Source organism: Coturnix japonica, chromosome 2 (genome assembly GCF_001577835.2).
Source record: "Coturnix japonica isolate 7356 chromosome 2, Coturnix japonica 2.1, whole genome shotgun sequence".
NCBI classification, from domain to species: domain Eukaryota; kingdom Metazoa; phylum Chordata; class Aves; order Galliformes; family Phasianidae; genus Coturnix; species Coturnix japonica.
Genome location: NC_029517.1, coordinates 5953333 through 5975819, shown reverse-complemented (window position 1 = coordinate 5975819; position 22487 = coordinate 5953333). Strand labels below are relative to the sequence as shown.

Below are 22487 nucleotides of genomic sequence, written 5' to 3'. Positions count from 1 at the left end.
AACTAATTTTCCAGAATAAATATTCTTTACCATGGATTAAGGCAGCTTTGGCTTGCACTGCTCGGAGCTGGGACTTTCCAGGTTTGTTAAGGAAAACAGTTTTTATAATAAACATTTATTTGTTAGGATGTTGTCTCCGTTGTTCAAGCCTAACCTCCATTGGTGTATTTCAGGATAAGATTCACCTTCACTGATAACATCATCGTAATGTTGACTTACTCAGTTTGTCTATACTAAGTTTGCTCATCCTGTTAAGTTTCACTTGGCCAATATGAACCACTTTTCTATTTCTCAGGATAATTCTTTAATAAGGTCTCGTCCTCTAAAATGTTTACAACCCCCACCTCAGCCACGCGCTCTTCTGTTTCTTCACACAAACCCTGAAGGAAGGACCACATTGTAACGTTCTCCCACCTTGCCTGAAAATAGTTTGCGAATAAACGCCCTGTGATGCTGTAGTTCATTGCTGCCCACCCGTCATAGGGCGCTGTCACCAGGGCTCTGTCATCAAAGATGATCAGTGTTGGCTTAGAGATGAATTCTCTTTGTTTCTGAAGCAGAGGGTGAATTCATTCTGGTCCTGCCGACTGAAATTTCCCTGATTATTTAGCCTAATAACAAAATCAATTTTTACTATTAGCTACGAGAAGCCTGTTCTATGAAGGCTGAAATGCAGAGGACAGCATTTGATTCGATTTTGTTCTCCGTTTGTTCTTCAGTAATGTGGTGTACTGACTTTTTTGTCTTCTAAAATATTTCTGAAACTTTGTGTGCCTTTTATATGGCACAGTGGTAATAATGCATGCTGTGCTTTTATCTCTTCCGATTTTTATCCCTGACGGTTTATGCCGTTCTGTGTACTCATTAAAATGCCCTTGTTTCCATTCCTAATATGATTCTTTTTAGTTTCAGACCCTTATTACTGGCTGCTTTTTATGCAGCCCGTATTCATAGTACATTTCCTATCTCTCCCCTGTGTTGGAATACTTTGCCATTATGTGTATTCCAGTACAATAACTGCCAGTCCTCCTTTAAATCACATTCTCGAGAGATTCTAGCAACAAGTTCAAAGAGTTGGTTGAAATTTGCTTTTCTTCTTCCATTTAATTGAAGATAATTTTTTTTTCCCCCTCCTTCTTCCACTGCTCTCATTTTTCCCTTTCCTTGGCACCGTGACTGTTTCTCTTTACCACTGGCAGCCAAATCTCTGTACACGTTTAGACTTTTAAAATGGAGCCGGCCCTAATAGAGCTAAGTGTGACAGAGCTGCTCTTCTGGCCTCCTCGGCTTTGTGAGATGGTTGTCCTCAATGTTTTTCAGATACTTGTGTGGCTGTTTGTTGAGTTAGTTGGGTTCCTATTCAATATTTGGATGACGAAGGCCTCCTCTTTCCCTCAAGTTACAGAAAGCTTTGAAAGCTCCTGTTAGTTGCTGAAGAAGTTCCCATCTTCTCCTTTGGGTGGTTGGGTGGTTTTTGTCCCCGGCCTATTCAGTGCTTTACTCCTCAGTTCCGTTCTCTGATGCTTATGGTTTAGTTTGCTTCTGCTCCTGCCTTTTTCCCCTTCTGTTTGTTTGGTTTGTTGTTTCTTCCCCCTCCCCCTTCTTCTAATAAAAGTGAATGATTGTGGTGGTTTTGGTTTTTTCTTCTTACCACAGCGCACTGGACTGCATGCGAGTCAGACTTAGAAATGGACCAGATGCTTTTCATTGTGAAGAAAGGCTTGAAAAGGGGGTTATTGAAATAAAATTGAGAATAAGGACAAAAGAACTGTTCTTCAAATCTGGCAATTTCTACATTTGGCCAATTCTCAGCTGTGCTTGTTGTGCTGATGAGCAGCGGTGCCCTGGCCTGTGCAGCGCTCAGGTTCTTCGTGGGCTGTGGATGGCGGGAGGGAAAGCCTGCAGTCACTGACACGCCATTGCTGCCATCGTTGGCGTATTGCTGTGGTTGCTGCAGGCTGCCAGCACTTCCCCAAGCTGTTCTGAGGGCCAGGAGCCTGTGTGGGCTGTGCATCATTTTGATGCTGTTAACATGTGGCTGCTTTGTTTTGAGGCTCTGGTCATGTGGATGTAGGCTGTCCTGTGCTGGTTGGTTTGGAGGCCAACGTTACCAGCTGTGTTTAATCCACCAGAATAATGATAACCGGTGTTTTTGTCGGAGTTAGATGAAACTGACACAATTCTCATCAGTTTTACTTCCAGCCTCCTGGGCAAACAGTGCCACAGTTAATGTTCTCCAGTCCACAGGGACATAAGTTTAGGGAGAACAGCTCTCAGCAGAATTGATCTATAGGGAGCAGAGGAGGTGGGGTGTATATGGCACAGGGCTCTGAGAAACGCTGGCTTTCTGTGCTTCTTCAGTCTTCTGACACACAGTTTTTCCTGCTTCATATTTTGCATAATTAACCTTGCATCAGCCATCCTGATAGAGATTTATACAAAGGCCGGTGCGAAACAGATTCAGCGGGAATTCTAATTTATTTCTTTTCTGCCCGTGTCTTCCAGAAACCCTTTAGGAGAGAACTGGGCCCAGAAATGAGGCAGGAGAGAGGGAGGGGGAAGGGATTCAGGAAATAAGTGATCTGTAAGGAAGATTATTTAAAGAAATTATTTCCCTACGGTCTTCCATAGAGCGGCAGCAGCGAGGGCTGGCTCATGGCTGGCTATTCTGTAGCCTCTTTTTCTAATGGAGGGGAAGATATTCTTTGTCATGTGCTGTGTACAGCTTGGAGATACAATCATTTGTTTTTCAGATGTGTTTGTTGGTTAAGAATAAATAATAATGAAAGAAGTGACGCAGGTATGTTGTGTATTTTACGTGTGGTCTTCTCAGATAAGTATACAGTGTTGGCACAGAAGAGGGAAGGTGCTGTTGATTGCGTACCTGCTTTACAGACAAGCAAGGAATCTTGATCTCAAGGCTCATTAACCAATGCACTTATTGGGGGGAGGGGTTACATTGCTGGCAGTGTAAATAAATGTTCTTTTAGGAATACTTTCAGTTCAGTTTTTTTCAATGAGTGTGTCTTATATTTTTTCCTTTTTTGCTTCAAATTTGGTCTTTATAGACGAAAATAATTTGTTTTTTAAGTTGTTATCTTGACCATGCTGCTTTAAAAGCTTGTTTAGACCAAAGGTTCGTGTGATCTGCAAGTGCTTCTTGTCCATACTTACCTAACTTACCTGTGCTTTAAAAAAGTCAAACCATAGCAATCTTGAACATGTACAAACATGCTGAGTTGAAGTTCAGGCTGTATCTTCCATGATGATTTTTCCATGTTTATCACAGTTTTGAAAAGTATGGTGGCAGGTTTTTGTTCTCTGGTTCTTGTCCATGGCTGTAAGGGCTGTTAGATGGAGTTGTTTTGGGTTGTTTTGAGTTGTAGCATGAACTGAACATGGGAAATAGGCAGCTGTGTGGATGTGACCCTGTCATGTGGAGCAAGCAGTGTATTCCACCGCAGCTATTAGTAATGGGCCTTGGGGACAGGGCAGAAGTGGAATTCTAGCTCCTATAGTCACGCCACCTCAGTTTCTTTTTCAGCAGCATTGTGATGCTCTGCTTTCCAGCTGTTTTCTTTCGAGAGCTGAAAAGAATAATGGTATTTATATTACTGTCCTAAAGGAGCTTGCTAATGAATGGTAGGAAGGGTATTTGAATTCTGCTTGGCTGTGTGCTTGGCTAGAAGAGAGAAGTAGGCACCTCTGAAACACAGAGCTGAAGGACTGAAGAAGGTCTGAGCAAACACTGTGTTGGAGCCTAATGGGAAACTGAAGATGAAGAGACATACATGTGATGTAGGCCATCTGAACAACACCCGAATGCCCTGATTGCTGCTGTCTAAACTTGCCCTGGTTGGGATGTAAGTTATTTCCAGTGAGGTCCCACCACCACGTTGTAGCGCTGTGTGTAATTACAGAGCTGTGTAAACGACTGATTGAACATCAAAAATATTTGCAGTCCACTTTGGCAGCTGCCAGTGTTTGACCTGCTCTGAGCAGGAGGTTGGGTGAAATGACCCCTGGAGGTCTTTTCCAGCCTGAGTTATCCCACTATCCAGTTCTACATCCACCCCTTTTAATGATCCTGCCCATTATTTCTGTTGTATCAGTTGCTTTTACACAGTTATGTGTAATAACCTGTATTTTGTAGATGTTCTCTGGGGAAAGACAAGAAGAAGAAGAAGTTTCTGGAGATAGTACAAGATTTGGAGACTTGTATTTTTATTTCAAATAGTTCTTCAGAAATGCTTTTGACCTGATCTGGTCTGCTTATCCATTGAAATCACTATTTACTTGTGGACAAGATCCAGTGATGCTTGATGAGCTCAAGCTGTGTCAAGCTGTATGATGCTGGGGCTCTTTTGGAAGGTATTGGCCATAGAAGGGTGCGCTTATTGTTCTGTTCTTACATTCACATTGGTGTGTGGTGGCTGTGAGCTGTGTGCCATTCTGCTGTTGTTGCTGCAGGAGTAGGGACCCTTGGCTGGAGCATGGGAAGACAGCAGGAGAAAAACACCTTGAGCCTTCTCTGCGGTTGGACTTGATGATCTTCAAGGTCTTTTCCAACCTGGGTAGTTCTATGATTCTCAGCTGTCTTTGTCAAAACTTGTCTGTCAAAGCCATAAGGATGGACTGAATTGTTGCTTTCTACTTAGAAATGTCAATTACTTGACCTATGTTACCATTCTAATTTTAGAATGACATCTCAGATGTAATGGCTTTAAATCAAATCAAATATATAATAGTGTGTTAAGGTTGACTGTAGTTAACATGTGATGTGTTCCTGGACAGCACATGTTGCTGTTCACCTGCTTTAGGTGAAGTATGGCCTGGTGGGTGCTGATGAGAAGATGGAGCAGGGAAGAGGAAAGAATATTAGCTTAGCATCTCTTCCTGCCCCACTTTTTTACCCTTTAGAAATGAGATCTATCTCCATTCAATCTGCCTTAGTACATATGAGAAACTAACAACTTTGGGAACCCCTCAAACGCAGTAAAAAAAAAGAAGTTACATTACTATCTAATCTATGCTTTGTTTGAAAAGTGGAAGTAACAGAGAGACTGTGTTCATGGGAGAGTTTGGTTCGAGTTGGTTTGTAGCATGAAGGTATAAAACAGTGCTGGGGGTAAAACGGCCTTTAGCTTTCAGTAGAATTGCTGTGTTGAGGGAAGCATTTGAGTTTCCTTTTCTGCTTGTCTTTTTCTAGCTCGATACTTATGGCTTAACCTCAAGTCGTTATGACCATTTGATTGTATTATTGCTAGAAACCCGTTGATGTCAGATCTAGAAATAGCAGGGCAGCAGAAGAAGGAAATCTTTAACAAACAAACAAACAAACATGTTTTTGTGTTCCTTAATCTATTCATCATTGTCTTCTCAAGTCATGGAAGCACCAAATGAGATGTGTGACCTTGCTATTGTAACCAAATAAAGAACTGCTGTTCTGGGGTCCATCTCCCTTTTCTCCTACTGGATTTGAAATTTAGGTGGGGATGTATTGGACTTGGTACCATGTCAGAGTGTGAATTTGCTGTGAAATATCATTCTCCAATAGTTTGATATTGTAAATTGGGCCTATAATAAATAGATAAGACATGCCTGCTAAACGTGTCTTGATTAACTCTAGAGAGTTGCATCCTCAGCTAATCAGTTTGAGTTTGGAAGAAAACAACCTGACATATGTATAGACATAAGTTTTTATCTTAATCATTAAATCCATGGCTTCTGTTCCTTAAAAATAATAAAAAAAAAGAAGTCAGTCTTTGGAGAGATGACTGATCCCATTTTTCCATGTACATTTTCTTGGCAGAAGCGTTGGCTGAAGCAGTTTCAGCCTTGCCATCGCAGTGACACACGCTTGTGGAGACGTGTGAATCAGGGCAGGGAATTGATGCAGACGGGATTGCTTTGCCTTTTCCCAGCGTCCTGCCTTATTGCTTCCTGCCCGCTCAGCCCACAGTCACGCCAATCTGTCACCTGGCTTGCGGTGTGACCCAGCGCATGGCTGAGCTGGTGCGGGTTGGAGGCTGGGAGTAAAGGGGCATGGGGTGGGATCAGCTGCAGTTAGAAGTGTGGCCAGATGGGAAACCCAAACCCACGTTGTTGTGTAGCTGGTTGTGTGATCCTATTGAAGGCAGGTTGTGTGGCCCTGGTAGTCAGCACGGCTGGTGTTGGGTCTTGTCTAATTCTGTTGACTGTTTTGTTCTGAGAACAAACTAAATCTCACATCTTTAATATAAGAGAAACCTCAGCTTCATGTTTGGAGTTCTCAGGAAGAGCAAGGCTGGCTAATGTGACTTCATCCCAGTTAGCCAGCATCTCGGGCTGCAGAACACTGGGGAAAAGTACCTGAGTGTAATTTGTTGTTATTATTTTAACCATCTCTCATTAAACTGTGTCTCGCCTGGTCTGTGCTCACGTCCTTTAACTCATCAGGCAGCAAACCATTAGCTGGTGTGTTAAAACATGTGCTTTTATACAGCCCGTAACATGTTGGAAAGTGCCTCTAGATGTAAAGTACAGCAGCACAAACAGCTCTGCATGTGGTGTCAGCGGGGAGGTGAGTGCGGCACTTGTGTCTGTGTAAGGAGATGTGGGATGGGTGACACGGCTGCTCTGCAGAACCAAGTCCTGACTTAACCTTCTTGCATTGTGGCAGTGCGTGGTCACTGGAGATGTGCTGATAGGGGCAGCTCAACAGCTCTTCGCAGCTACATACGATCCCGTGTACAAACACGGCACAGTGGCTCTTAGACAATAGTTACTTGTGTTAGAGCAAACACACGGAGGTGGTTTTTCGTATGAGTGCTTTCCTTTTCAAAACGTTTATCTTAATCTCCGCTGAATTGCTTTGATAAAACTTTCCTGTAGGCCCTGGAGAACGTTCCCATTGGGAATGCAGCGATAGGCAGTGCTGGGTGGGGGAAGGAGCTCTGGCTGCTGGGTTGGTTTCCATCCGAGGTGAAATGGTGCGAGTTCCTAATGTGAGCAAAACCAAAACAGCTCAGATGGGTTAAAAACTAGGCACAGCCCAGCGTTATTTGTGTTGCTCAGATAGGTCCTAACAGCACATCAGCCCACGTCCTGCAGATGGCCGCAGCTTCACCAACTCGTCCCAAAACTTCAGGACCCAACAACTGCTCTCCTGGCTGTGGGGGAAGCTGAACAAAGGCAAGGGAGGCACAGCTGGAATTGGCAGATCCATGGGTTCCTGTGGCTGTCAATGGAGAGCTGCGTAAGGATTTCTTGACTCGTTTTCCTCCGATGTCTGCAGAAGGAAAAAGATGGCAGGGCCGTGAGGAGGGTTAGGAAGAGCCGGCTGCAGCCGGACACTCCTCACGCTCGAGTTCTTCTCTGCTTTCAGGCTGGGCTGGGAGAAGGATGAAAAAGTCAGACAAATATTGAAAGGGGGAGAAAAATAAAAACCTCCTTAAGATGTAACTCGGAAACGGCGCTTCGCCTCGAACGGCCCCGACAGCGTGATTCTGCGGAACGTGTCGGAACTTTTCGGTGCCGCTTTGTTCAATGGGGATGAATGCCCGCTCGGTGGGGGAAGGGAGGGACGGAGAAGCGAACGGGGGCGCTCCGCCGCCGCCTGGTTCGCACAGCCCCGCTCCTGTGGGTGAGTCCGGGCCGCACTTTGGAGGCGCCCGGCTGCGTCGGATCTACTTTCTCTCGCTCGGCTTTTTTTTTTTTTTTCTCCTTTTTTTTTTTCTTTTCTTTTTTTTTTTTTTTTTTTTTCCCCTCCCTCCTCTCCCTTTCTCCCCACCCCTTCCCCTCCGTTCCCCTCCCCCTCCTCCTCTCCCCTCCTCCTCCTTCTCCTCCTCCTCCTCCGGCTCCAGCCTGGTTCGGGGAGGATCCCGGAGCCGAAGTTCCGAAGCGATCTACGCTCTCTGTGCTCGCCGCCGCCATGGGCAGCGCGTAGGGCCGCCCCGCGGAGCCGCACCCGCAGCCTTTGGGGCAGCGCCGAACCGGGGGGGAATATGGCTGATCCTCGGGAGTGCTGAGCGCTCGGCGGAGGGCACCATGTAAAGAACTTCGCTTTCCTCCAGATCGTACGCGTGGGCACCGATGTCAGCCCCTCCATTTTCCGAAGGGGATTTGTGAGCTATTCCGGAGGGGCCGGGTTATGTTGCGTACAACCGATTCGCTGAGGGTGAGTGCGGCTGGCGGCTAACTTCTTTGTATTAAAGGGCAAAATGTGACAGGAGGCGCCGCGCTATATATGGCGATCCGTAGTGCCGGGGGTGGCACACGGGGGAGGGAAGGAGGGAGCCCGGCCCTCAGCCCGGCGCTCAGGGCCAAGTTCCGCGTCCAACTGATCGTCCCCAGCCGTAAAAATAGAGGGGGGTGGGGAGAGCGAGGGGAAACAACAACAGAAAGCTCAGGGCTGATCCCGGCCATTGGCCTCGGGTTCCTGTGCACACCCATACCCACACGTGTGTGCGTGTACACACAGGTATTCCTTGAAATTGGTGACTTTATTCTATTAGCTATGGCACAACTCTTCGTCCCCCCACCCCCCTTTTTTTTAAAGCAGTTTAATTTCCTGCTGTGAATTGCGGAGCGCTGGGATTAATCTCTCCCCGCTATTTCGCAGCGGTCCATACGTGCTAGTTGTGAGCACAGTGCCATCTCAGCCCGCCTCATTCCCAGGCTCTGGGTTGTTGGCATCGCTTTCCCAGCTGTTCTTTGGGACGTAGACCCCAACCCCTCTGCCGTCCCCCGCACAAAATGGATGTGCGGAGCGTTGTGCCTCGCTGGCTGCCGTGGGAGAAGTGAGAGAATGGGTCTAAGGCGCAGCCAGGCTTATGTAACCGCTGCTTTGGCAAACTTGTGCCAGCTGGGAAGGGAAAGTATTTTGTTTCTGTCTTTTGATAAGGATGGAGGAGCGTGGTGGCCCCTTTTCCCAGCGAGGTTACTTAGTAGCAGCTGATCTTCAAAACAAACGTGGTTCGGCTCGAAGGCTGCGAGCAGTTATTTGTGTGGGCTGGTTTGGGTTGGTTTTTTTTTTCTCCTTCTTTTCTTGAGAAACTATTTCTAATGGCGGATTGGATTCTGAATACAAAGTATTGGGTGCTCACCAGCGAGTTAATACTGTAACCAGATTCGTGACATAATAGACAAGTGAGAAGCCTTACCACTCTCCAGAAGAGCTCTGTTCGGTGTAGTTCCAGTTCTTAAAGGAACTGAAGATTAAATATGAGAGCGATTTCGTTCCTTCTGCTCTGAAGAAGAGAAGCTGTCGTGGTTTGATGTTCCCATTGCGGAGCTGAAGCACGTGTGGAGATCCTCTGCTTGTATAAAATACCACGCATCAAAGTGAGCGATGCTGCCCAGCTGCAGCTCAGGTACAAGTTTTTCTGTACCTCACCGTGATGGTGCTGGGCTGGGTTTGATATTCCTGCACAGCCAAATACTTTTGCTATGGGAAAAGCTGCAGCTTTCCAGCTGTTTGCTGCAATACTTTCACTGATCATTGGCGATACAACAGGGGTAGGAGAAGAGGTTCGGTTTTACTCGTGCTAATGTGATGAGCTGCATCCGTGCTGGCTGCTAATTTTGCTAATGACCGCTCTACATTTCACTTACAAGTATTTGGTGTGCGCTTCCTTTGCTGCCTTATTGTAGATATCCTTTCACTCAGTAATATGTTTGGACCTCGAGTATCTGTATTTAATTGCTTCCCCCTCTTGCAGGTCTTTGCAAACTGTTTTATATTATGGCTCTTCTTTTACATTGCATTTGTTCTGTGCAAGGCACTGAGCGATGCTCTGCCTATGTGACATCCAGACCCTCATGTTTGTTTGTTTGTTGGTAGGGATCATTAATTCTGGTGTCGTTATTCCTTTGTTTAGTCAGGCCGTGTGCTCAGCTGACTTTTATCCTTATTCTTTTTCCTTTTCCCTCAGGGTTTTGGCAAAGCTGCTCTTTGAAAGGTTTTTTTTTGGGGGGGGCAGGGAGGGAGGCATTGCTGTCCCTTACATGTCTTGCCTGTATAAGTGAGTTGTATCACTTGAGCTTTCTTCATGTGACTGATCATTGGAGTTGCCTGAAAGTGATGTCTTAAAGATAAACAGCTGAAGAAAAGCAAAACCAAGCCATGTATTCATTTCTGATTTTGTTCTAAGGGCCATTTGGCACCTGCATTTCCAACCTGAAACGTAGTCAGCTCCTTCAAATAATGTTAGAAATACTCTGCTATCATCAGCAGGCTCAGTTCTTATGGCTGTGCATCTGTGCTTCTCTCTTCTTTACATCCGGCTGGGAAACACTGTGCATTTGGTACACAGTTTAGTATAGAATGCTCAGCCCAGGATGAAGGGAATCGGGCTCTGGAGTGCAGTCTGAAGCACACTGCGAGCACTCGGAGAGCTGAAAGAAATACTTTCTGTTGTATTTGTATTCTTCCCATTTGTGTAATTACTGAAGCTTCTGGAAACTTTAATATGTCATTTGTTCTAAAAGAGAAGCATTAAAGAAGAGTTCTCAGTGGCCCTCGGTTAGTTTTTTGATGGTGGGGTCTTGGCTCTGATGATGGGGTCTTGGTTGGTGGTCCTGCCTGCAGCAGGGATGTTGGAGCTTGATAATCCTTGAAGTCCCTTCCAACCCAAGCCATTCTATGATTCCTCTGTAAAATCCTTTTGACATCTTCTGGTTCATGGGCGATGTCCTGGGATCCAATGCCACAGATCCAACATCTGCCTGTGGTTTGTGGTGCTCACTGGGTCACAGCGTTGTGCCCTCAGATAGCTTAGATGAACCGGGAAATACATATCAACAGAATTCAGCAGAGAAAGAGGTGCAATAGGGAGATTGTACTGAGGATAGATGAACATCTGGGGGTGTTCACGTCTTGGGATTTGGTCATCTGATATGGAACGTACTCAGCAAACAAATGTGTCTTTAACAGAGGGAACGTCAGAGATTGTTTGCCAAATAGTGAACACCCTTGATGATGAGTGCTTATCAGAATGGGCGACAGAGCATTATGGTAGAGTTTTTATCCCTTGTCTTGCTAGGATCTATTTTCATCCCAAAGTTGAGTTTCAATGTCAGGCCCAAGTGTCAATGATTTAAGTTCTTTACAAAGAGAACAGTGAGGTGCTGGCACAGGCTGCCCAGAGAGGCTGTGGATGCCCCATCCCTGGAGGTGTTCAAGGCCAGGTTGGATGGGGCCCTGGGCAGCCTGGTCTAGTGTTAGATATGGAGGTTGGTGGCCCTGCATGTGACAGGGGGTTGGAGCTTCATGATCCTTGAGGTCCCTTCCAGCCCAGGTCATTCTATGATTTAACAGTGTTGCACATATGGGAGGTATTTGACTGACTCGTCCATAGGGTCTGTTGAAAGATAACCATAGTAGGTTACAGTTCTGTCTCTCTTTGGGGAAGCATCGCTCGGGGCTGTGTTCATTGCTGAGATGTTAGCCAGTAAGTGCGGTTTGTGCTGATAGCACTTCTGTAATCTGTCTCGAAAATGAAAGGTTTCATAGTGGCTGCTTTGGCCCATGTTTTCAGCCTAGCTGCCAAATGCTGAGAGGTAAATACTCCAGTAACAGTATTTAATGAGATGCTCACAGAAGATGAAGACTCAACAGAAATCTGCTTTTGTGTTCGTTTGGTTTTTCCATCAGAACTCACAGTCCTTGGGTGGAATTCAGTTTCAGCGGTGCTTTCTTTTAGATGGAGCTGGGTATGTTCACTCTAAACACGAGCACTTCCATGCTCTTGTTACTCCAGGTCTCCCTTTCCTATTCCATTGTCCTTATTGTTAATTTCCATGCCTGAACTGCAGACAATGTAGCTGGCTTTTGTAGGACTGCTAGCAAGAACTGCATGTGAGAGCAGCTTATTATGGCATGTTCTATAGTTAGGCTTCTGCTTCAGGTCTGGGTTATCTTGTTGCTTCTGGTGGTGCTTAATATCAGATGGCACAGAGAAAACACAGCAAACACTGCAGTGGGCAGTTCTGGAGTAGTCATTCTGTATGGGATCAGTTTGAGGTGGGATTATGCCAAGTGGAACGAGAGCGATGTTTTGTCCCAGAATTCAGAAAACCTCATGTGGAATTATGGTTTATGCTCATAGTTCCAAATAAATCTGCCTCTTTTGAATCAAATTAACTTGTAAGGATCTCAAGTTTGACAGAACTCAAAAGCTTCTTCCAAGCTTGGGGAACTGTGTGAAAGAATGAAGCAATTGGCAAAACATGGAGCATGGAAAGGAAGGGCTGTGTTGGGTGGGACTGTGCAAGGACTGAGTATCTGGAACCAGGAGGAGGACTAAAGGTTGGAGCTTTACTTCAGTCCCTTTGTGAGTTGGGTGGTTGTGGCACCCGAGAATGAAGGCACGGATGAGTTGAACAGGAAGATACAGATGGTGGTCAAGGATAGTGATGCATCAGAGTATTTCGTAATCGTTTCAAAGGTTGTTTGATCTGGGCCAAGCAGTAGGTGTGGCTGGTGTTGTCACTGCCGTGTCAGTTTTGCCCTACATTGTGTACAGAAGGACCAGCTGCAGGCATGGCAGGAGCTGTCATGCACTGTGTGTTCAGAACTGGCCCATGAAGGAGGGCTGGGTTGAGCAGTAACAACACTCTTTTAAACTTCTGACAGATTTTTTTCTCATCTGAGAGGTTTCACTTTGGCTTTGTAATATTTTCATAGGTGGCTAATTGCACATAGGAGTGGGTAGCTTTTGGAAGAATATGGGTTTTGTGGTTAGTGGCAAAGGGATATCCGGAGGGGTGTCATCTTCTGTTTTCTCCCTGTTGAAGGGAATGGAGATTTTTATTCTCTGCTTGACAGAGATGGGCTTGAGAATGATGTGCAGGCAGTTATAGAGCTCCAGCAGCAGTAACCGGGGCGATCTGAAGTCTGGTTCTTGGAAGAAGAGTGTGGTGTTGAAACCTGGAAGAGCAAACCTGAGTGCAGCCTTGTATGAACATTCTTAAAGCTTCACAAGCAGGAGTTTGTCAGAGGATCAGTTTCTCTTTCATAGTTCAGAAATGCATGTAGCTGTTTTTCTTGCTGGGAGCTGTGTGTGTGTCTGGGTGGTCATGTCGCTTTTCCATGGAAAGCTTGGGAATCCCAGCTCTGAATTGATGAATAGCCGCTATTTTAGGCATTTCTGCTGCCTCTCTTGGGAATATTTTGAAATCAGTTGATTTCTGATTACCGGAAAATCAGAGTTTCTGTTGTGTGGTGGGTTGCCATAAATTGCTGTTTCCAGTTGTGACATCCACTGCCATCACCGCTGCTGATGAGGATGGTTTGATGTAGCGGTAGCTGTGTACAGCGGAGCTCAAGGGTTCTTGTGGTTGTTGATAGAATCATAGAATCCTTAGTGTTGGAAGGGACCTTTAAAGATCATCCAGTCCAACCCCTGCGATGAACAGGTACAGTTCGTATGTAAACAATGCTCTCTGTTTGCTGCTTTTTCTTTTGGCAGCCTCATCTTCATCATCTGGCTGCTGGCAGCTTCGTGAAACTATGCAGGAGTTTTCATTATTGATGCCTCCGGACCTCTAAATAGAGAACTATCAGTGAATAAGTACAGTATGGATTCATTTAATTATTAATCAGGATGATAGGGTATTCTCCGGGGTACAGAATTCTGTTTCAAAGACAACTTAAGTCAATAGAAAGTTTTCTACTGGAATGAAATAATCATGAGAGTAAATGCTCATCAGTATGAGCGAGAATCCGATCACCTCGTCCCTTCCATACCTGCTGCTTTGAGTAATTCCCAGTGGCTGCTTCTAAATATGACAAAAGAAGCATAGAGAGAAGAATGGTATAGAAAAAGTAAACAGGACATTGCAGTGTAGTTTTCAATTCTTCATTTTCAGGAAAAATGAGTCTAATATAGAACTACATTATGAATATCCTCCCCTCACTCCTGCCTTGAAACTCAACCCTTTGTCTTCCCCAGGTAATACATTGCCTCTTACACTGTCTCGGCTGCGGTTGGACTTGATGATCTTCGAGGTCTTTTCCAACCTGGGTGATTCTATGATTCTTATCCTGTAGGCAACCATCTTGTGAGCTTTCCCTCATCCCCCCATGCAAGGATTGTCTCCCTGTCTTCTCAGATGAGTTCACACCTTTAGTGCTGAAGATTATGAATGTGAATCTGCATATTATTCAACTAGGAGCTTTGGTATCTGGTGGCTTGTTTGTTACCTACCCGTAACACTTGATACTGTTGGGTGGAGAACAAAATGAACTTCTACAAATAGCTTTCTGTTGTATTTGATTAGAAGCAGCAAAAAAAAAGCAGTTCTCTAAAAAGAGTAAGGTTGGAATGCTGATGTTCTGGAATTGGGCTTTATTTCCAATTAGTTGATTGCAGCAAAACGTCATCCCACTTTCTTTAGGGACATGGAACATGTTTTGGTTATTTCTGAGGCTGTGCAAAGGACTGTGTGTATTGGGAGAACCCACTGAGCTGCTAGGAGAGCCTAGCGTTGCTTTAATACATTGTATTTAAAACAATGATTTTTGACACCGAAAGCATGTTGTTTGTGGTTTTTGTTTGTGGTTTTTGTTTGTTTTTTTCCCCAGTGTTAATGACCATCTGACTAAGGGACAAGGTGTCAATGGCACTCACAATAACCTGCTTGGTACAGTCTGAACAAAGCTCCCTGCAGAACATGAAGGTGTTTGGGAGGATGCTCAAGCATTTCTGTTGCTTTTCTTTCCCCTCAGTCACCCACTGTGCAGAACTGATTGTCTGTTACACTGTGTTAGAATCTGTGGACAATGGAAATCATGAGCAAATCTTTCAGAGGAGTGAAACTTTTATAAACCACTGGAGGCTTGGGAATGAAAATCAGTGTTGGTGAAGATCAGTCTTTAGATGCCAAAGTAATTTGGGCAGCACGATGACCTTTGCCTTGCCAGCTCTTGGTTCAGAGTCTGTCTGTAAGATAGCATGCAGAAATGATCTGTCACGATGGCTGTGCTGGCCCAGATCAGAGATCTAAATGTCCTGTCATCATGTTTCCTGCAGGGGTGAATAGCAGATGCCTAGGAAGAAAAATGAGGAAATTTTGTAATGATTCTTCCCCGAACCACTAATTACTGAAGGCTGGGAAAGGTCTGTGGGACTTCTGGAGTCAAGGGATGCATCCCTGTTAAATCTGTTAAGCATTAGCATTTGCCTGTAATGCAACCAGCCTCTCCTTGGCCACACTGAATGTGGAGAACCACAGCTTAACCGTGCAGTTCTGAGGGGAGCCATCACCTTTTACTTGTTTTTTTTTGAGCTCCTTGCTCAAAAGGAGCTCAAATTTAATATTTACTGGGAGAGTCAGCACTCACCTTTTTGACATGGATCTTATGTTCACCTTGTCAGCATGAACTATGATTTTAATTATAAAGGCATGTGAAAATGCACATGTAGAAACAGCAGTCCATCTAATTTTAAGTGCACAAACACCACGAGGGCACTGGATTAGTTCAATGAAACTCCAGAACTGAAAGAATAGCGGTGGAAGAAGGCAAGGACTTGTGCGTGGTGGTGGGGAATGGGGCTGTATTTGAAGGTGCTGTGACAAAAAGCTGGGCTTGAAAAGAAGGATAGGAGGAAATTTTCTTGTGGTCCTTGAGGTGGTATATTTTTTGACTGCTTATAGACTGGAGCAATCATAGCTTAGGGTTTGCTTCGTCCTTTATATAGTGTTTGGATCTGGATGATGAACCTGGTATAGATGGGCTTAATTTCCAGATTGAATTGGGTGTTGGTGGGTTTAGATTTCGCTCTTGATCATGCTGATGTCTGTGGATTTACAGATCCATAAAAGTCCAAAACTCAATATAGTGATAGATCCACGTTATCAGCCAGAGCTGCTGCATCAGTATTCATTTATTCTCCATCCCTCAAGGGTAAAGCAGTGGCCAGTCTGAGCCTGTCACCAAACGCCAAGGAGGCTCTATGGTAGCTGCCCCAGCATTTCAGTATCCAGGGGACCAGGTTACAAGCAAACACTCATTAATATATGACTGAAGTGTCCCTTTTTGCTCATTAAAGGGAGCCCAGCCCATGCTTTGTGTCAGCCCCTCTGCTGCCATTTGCTCCATGTTTTGAAACGTCTGTCCTGCTTGTAAGACTGTCCCCAGCCAAACCCCAGCCTCATTCAAGCCTCTGCTGAAGATGTGCTCCATTCAGTGCACCTGCCATTATCAATCCCTTCTCTAACCTCAACGGGAGATTGCATACTGTATGTAAATAGAGTCTGCTTGCACTGAAGATGTAGCCTTCTAAAGACAAATATGAAATACTGGTGTTAACAGGGTGTCTCTCGTTTTCCTGTACCTCTTGCTTTTTAACTACCCAAGAACTGTTGTCTTTTTTTGTTGCATTTAATTAATAAGCTAATCTTGCAGTAGAGAGCCAGCATAAATTATGTTGGTAATTTGCCATGACCACCTATGGTACTACATAAATAATGAGAAAATAACAAAACCCCCACATCTAAATTAACAAAATCAAAAGGATTTAGCTATGCTTTCTGAAACAAGCCTTGTTGTGTTGTCTGGAAGTAGAAGAGTGATTCTTTCGGGTTATTTTCTGTAAGAGGTGGAAATCAGTGTGCTTCAAACTCACAGATTGGTAGTGTGAATCCCCAAGCTTAATTTCTTTCTGGGATCAGGCAGGTAGCTTTGGAAGGAAGTATGGAAAGCATAGACTTATTGCTAGCACAGGTTGGTTCGACTTAAGGGCAGCATAAATGACTGGAGAGAGACTGATGAGTTCTTGTGGTGTTGGAATTTGGGCAGATGAGGAGCGTTGTTTCCAAATGAACACGTTGTAGAAGAAGATGAAGGGTAGAAAATGCCATACGAGTTCTTAAATCTGCTTTTTCTTTTGATGCTCCGAAGTCAGGTTATTTGGCACGTGAAACTGCTGTGGATAAGAGGTGTTTATAAAGAGAAATAAATTGTATATGTGGCAGTGGCAGGGGAGGTGTCTGTTCTGAAAACATCGGAGGCGCTGGGAAGTGTCTCCAGTGGGCAAGAGAAATTGCATAGCTGGCACTGAGGCTGGTTCCTTGTGTGTGTGTGGCCATGTTTAGAAAAGCATCAGCAGTAGGAGCTGAATTGCTGGGGAGGTGAGTGGCTGAAGGGTTGGGGATAAAGGGAATCGCTTTTACCTTGCTTGTTCATTTGAATTTGGCAAGACCAGTGTGTGGGAGGGTTGCTCTTAATGAGCTGCCTGTGTGAAACAAATCTGCAGGTAAATGTTATTTTAACCTGAAGATCTGCAGTTGGTGTGGATCACAGTTTTGACTCTGGCCTGTAATGGTCACACCGCTCCTCATCATTGATAATGATGTGATCCACGAAAGTCTCACCTTCAGCCTTGTATTGCTTCAGTAGGTCTTAGCAAACTTGCATAATGTATTCTTTCTTTTCTTGCATGAGCATGCATGGGACCAACCTGGCACCAACTTTGCACCATTCCAACATTGCCACCATCGTTTTCATTGCACTGAGGTGCACATTCAGCTCTGTACACCGTTCCCTGGTCATCACGTGCCTATTTGTGCAGATGAGCTGATCAAGGTGCCATTCATTTCACATTGTGACAGCTGTGCGTGGCCATCCAGAACGTGACTTTGCAGTTATTTGCACCTACATGGAACTTTTTAACTTACTGCAGTTGCTGGAAGTTTAGCAGAATACCCAAGTACAGAAGTTTGTTGTTGGGGGAATTCAAGCAAGATTTCTAAGGCAATGGCCAGAAGAAAGTGTTGTCTGAGTTGTCAGCATCACTGTGGAGGTGCAGTTGTTCCTGTTGGGTTTCTTTAAGACATGATTCTTTTTGTTGTACTCGCTGAGGCTTATCTTGAAAGACGGAGTTTTCTTGTTCTGACAAACCAATTGATCAGTGTGGCTGGCAAAGAACTGACATGGAGCAACAAAGAATTTCTGTTCAGCTGGAAATGGTGGTAGTGGCCATCTCCATCCTGGAGCACTTTGTGAAGTGGAGTAGAAGCTCTTTGTATGAGAAAAGCCATTCAAGTTAATTTGCACGTTTCCCTCCCCAGAATTAGCATACCAGAATTCTTCGTTGCAGTGTGTTTAGAATACTTTGTGCAAGAAATAACAGTAAGTTGAAGATTGCTAACTGAGGAGCTGTACTGATGCCAACTGGCTATTTTTTTAATGAAAGCTTTGTATACATAACAGGATGAGTCATCACTGGAGAGTTCTGAAAGTGTTTGGCATCCCTAAGAACCCTTTTGTGTGTCTCTGCTACACAAAAAAGCATTTTTGTCATGGAACCATGCTAAGAAGTACTGAACCAACTCAAGGCTGTAGGGGAAGGTTTTCTAATGTGGCTTAATTCTTCACTTTATATGATTGCATTAAAAATATTTTGGTATTCTTAGATCTCCCTAAATAATAAGTTGACAATTTCTAAGTAGGTTTTTTTTCCATTAATTTTTTAAAATTATACTTGAGACTTCAGATGTACTTCTTTTGTATTTGTTTATGAATTTGTTTTTAAAAGCATGTAATAAGAGCTTGACTGTTTCCCTAGATCTGCAGGAATGAGTCCTTTGCTTTAATGCAGTTATTAACAATAAGGTTACAGGAGAGCACTGGAACTCATTTTGCTGTGCTGAACTAAGATCATAGTTATAAAGCTGTGGTGGCAACTGGTTTTGAGTATGTTTTCCTTAGATACCAGTTGTCCTGCAGTACTATTGGGCTTGGTGCTTTCTGTTGTGTCTCCTAAGCCATCAGTATCTTGCACATAGCAAAAAACTCCTGGATTTTTGTGTTAAGAACATCCATAGTTGCAATATTCCCTCAGAGCAACTGCTAAATTAAAAAGCAGCAGAAACTTTGCTTCGTGTTTAAGGTGTTCATAAGTAATGCATCAGTCCGCAACTGTATTTTGCCCATTATTTCATAGAATCATAGAATGGCCTGGGTTGAAAAGGACCACAATGCTCATCCAACCCCCTGCTATGTGCAGGGTCACCAACCAGCAGCCCAGGCTGCCCAGAGCCACATCCAGCCTGGCCTTGAATGCCTGCAGGGATGGGGCATCCACAGCCTCCTTGGGCAACCTGTTCCAGTGCGTCACCACCCTCTGGATGAAAAACTTCCTCCTGATATCCAACCTAAACCTCCCCGTCTCAGTTTAAAACCATTCCCCCTTGTCCTATCACTGTCCACCCTCTTAAACAGCTGTTCCCCCTTCTGTTTATATGCTCCTAATTTCTCCTAATGATGTGAAACCTTGTTTGAATGACACGTGTGCAAAGTAGCACATGAGGCCAGTGGATCAGGTATAAAAATTGTGTGTGCCTCTGTGTTTAGAGGAGTTGAAATGAAGAGCAACACCACAAGCACTCTTTGCCTTGGATGCTCTCAAAGCTGTACTCCAAAGTACCATCTTCAACACAGTGCTGTTCCCAGCTGTTCAGGTGGAGCAAGTTTCCCTCAGGGGCTCTGAGCCAACCACATTTTCTTTACTCTAGGATCTACAGGCAAAGAAAGGCAGGTTCTGTTCCTCCGAGATGACTTTACCTGCTTGTTTTGTGACTTGCTGGCTGGAACGTCAGCACCTGAAATTTCTATGTGCCTTAGGTGCTTCTCTTGAGTGCTGAGGAATAAAGCAACCTCACACATCCCTTCTCTGCTATTCAGAGCACTGCGGCTCCTTTGTGCTGTCATAGTTTTCCCAAGCTTGAAGAAGACCAATATTTCTACCGTGATCTGTGCTTCAAACTAAAGAAAGGTGAATTGGGGAAGAAACGGTGGTGATTGAGTTACTGAAGGTTTCCCACCTCATTTCTTCTGATTGTGAAATAACATCCGATGAACTGTTTCCTGGCAATTTACTTATCTGTTGGTAATAATGGAAATTTTCTAGTAAGCTTGAGATTTACAGGGCATTTAAGGCCACGGTGCCAGAGATCTTTCCTGCTGGCAGCATTGACTTCAGCAGTCACCTTTTATTGCAGCTGCTCATTTCTGTTCCTTTGCCAGGGCACCTCTCAGTGCTTCTGCCTGGGGAGCTGGGCTGGGACTGCATCGCCTCCCTTGTAGACTCACATGGTGTAGCTTTAAACTGATAAACTCACTCGTTTGTCATTTTTTTTTCCTTAGTTAACAGGTGACTTGATGGAGTTTTAACCTTTGTATGTAGTTTGAGCTTTAAACTGGTTCAAATGGCTTCAAGAAGCTTCTGTTTGCCTTACTCTGTTGTCTGGTTAGCGTTAAAGCTAAGGGCATAAATGTTAATAACGTGTGTGTTTTACTTACAGTACGTGCATCATGGTTTACCAAGTGATAGGTGTGGGTACAATGTAAATGTTTTGTGGAATTCTCACTGGAAAAATCAATGCAAATTGAGCCACACTGTTGCAGTGTGTTTGAAATCGCTTGTATCCGGGGAACAAGGAGTGAAACCCAGCGCAAAGCTGGCTGGAAATGGTTAATGGCAGCCTGTAGGATTAGCGTTGGATTCAGCCTTACTGCTGTTAATGAGCTGGAAGGAGGCAGAAAACAGCAAGCTAATGATATTGACAGACAGTATTGAGGTAAATGGATTTGTCAACACACCGGGAGAGAAAATGGAAAGGAACATATCTTGGGAATATATAAAATACACAAAAAGCAGAGCAAGCCGTCTTCCCCCTCCTCTGGCAGTGCTGCTGTCGAGGCAGGGCTGACAGCTTCTTGAAACACTTCACTGATAGAGTGGGAATCTTGTGATAAAATAGTGTTCAAAGTGGACAGCAGATAAATGAATGGGTTTTTACAGATTGCAGTTTAATGACCTCAAATACATAGTGAGGAACCACTGCCATTTGTGCTGAGGCCGGGCTGTGTGTTAGGGTGGGCAGAGGAAATGTTCGTGAGATAATGAAGCTTGGGGACAAGGGATCGTGTTCACACCTCAGTGTAAGTGAGGGAAGAAAAGGTAAAAATGAATTGTTGCTGAGTTCTGGTAGGTAGGAATTAACCATAATTACAACCAGTAACTTTCTGTTTCTGAAGTAAAGCCATTCAGCCCATTCTGTCTTGCAGGCAGTAGTGGAATGGTAACTTTACCTTGAGGCACAGATTCTCTGTATTCTAGGAACTCTGAAAACAAAGTTACACTGGGAAAAGAAACAAAGGCATTTGCATGAAATGCTGTTTTCTGTTAATAACCTTAGTATTCCAGAATGGGTGAAAATGTGAGAGTTACCATCAGTCTGAGTAAATAAATAAATGCTGCCCACTGCCAAACTATCCCAAATGTAACCTTGGCTGCCCTGTGGACACTGGGACCAGACGAGCAGCATTTACCAGCTCTGTGTAAGCTACATTGCACGTGAGGGGATTTTGTGTTTTATTATGTGGGAGGGATGATGTCAGTTTGGTTGATTATGCCCCTTTCAAGCTGCTGTGATAATTACCTGCTTGTTACCAGAAGTGTCGAACCCATTTTCAGTTCTTGTTTGCTTTTGCTGTCATGCCCTAATTGCTACATAATTTTGTCCCTGCCAATTAGTACCTTGGTGTCAAATTTTACGGTGGAAAAGTTGTAAGAAGCAATAAAGTCATCGGGTTTTGATCTCATGTTTTCAATAGAATATTTTATTATCCTACAAAGTATATTGAAGCACACAGTGCCCGCTCCTTTGAGCGGGTCCAAAGAAGGGCAACAAGGCTGGTGAAGGGCTTGGAGAATATGCCGTACAGGGAAAGTCTGAAGTAACTGGGGCTGTTCAGTCTGGGGAAAAGGAGGCCGAGGGGAGACCTTCTTGCTCTCTTCCAACACATGAAAGGTGCTTACAGCAGCGTGGGGTGGGTCTTTTCTCACTGGTGACAGGACTAGGGGAAATGGCCTCAGGTTGTCCCAGAGTACGTTTAGGCTGGATATCGGGAGAAACTTCTTTACAGAAAGGGTTGTTAAGCACTGGAATAGGATCCCCAGGGAAGTGGTTGAGTCACCATCCCTGGATGTGTTTAAAAACCATTTGGATGTGGTGCTCAGGGATGTGATTTAGCAGAGGGTTGTTAGTTAGGGTAGTATGGTTGGGTTGTGGTTGGACTCCATGGTCTTTAAGGTCTTTTCCAACCTGAGTGATTCTATGATTCTGTGCAGTGGTGAAATCCTGCAGTGAAGTAAGGAGGATCCAGAGGGCACATCTGTCTGAGGAGGGAAGCCCCTTGGTGTTGTGATGGCTGCAGCGTGTGCCTTGGTGGTGTGTTGTGCAAAGTGGAGAACTGTAGAGAATGTCTGGCTTCCAGCTTTGTGGTTTTATCTTGATCATAGAATTGTTAAGGTTGGAAAGGCCTCTAAGATGAAGCCCAACCATCAGCACACCCCCCATACTCACTGACCATGTCCCTCAGTGCCACGTCTATACATTTTATGAACAGTCTTCAGAGGTGCGAACTCTTGGGTTGTATTGGGACCTCTTGTGGAATCCTTTCTGGAAATAATATTGTTAGTGAACTGTATATGGAA

The 22487-nt window shown here is 44.5% G+C and overlaps 1 protein-coding gene across 11 annotated transcripts in view; it reads left to right on the top strand.

Moving 5' to 3' along the window:
• KMT2C (lysine methyltransferase 2C) overlaps positions 1 to 22487 on the top strand; it is a 165214-nt gene that overhangs the window by 7046 nt on the left and 135681 nt on the right. Inside the window, exon 1 of one of the 11 annotated variants that reach the window (XM_015852857.2) lies at positions 7820 to 8158. The exons of the other annotated variants lie outside the window; for them this stretch is intronic. The gene's annotated coding sequence lies outside the window, so the exon portion shown is untranslated. Of the gene's footprint in view, positions 1 to 7819; positions 8159 to 22487 lie in introns of those variants that run through there. 11 annotated transcript variants of the gene reach the window in all.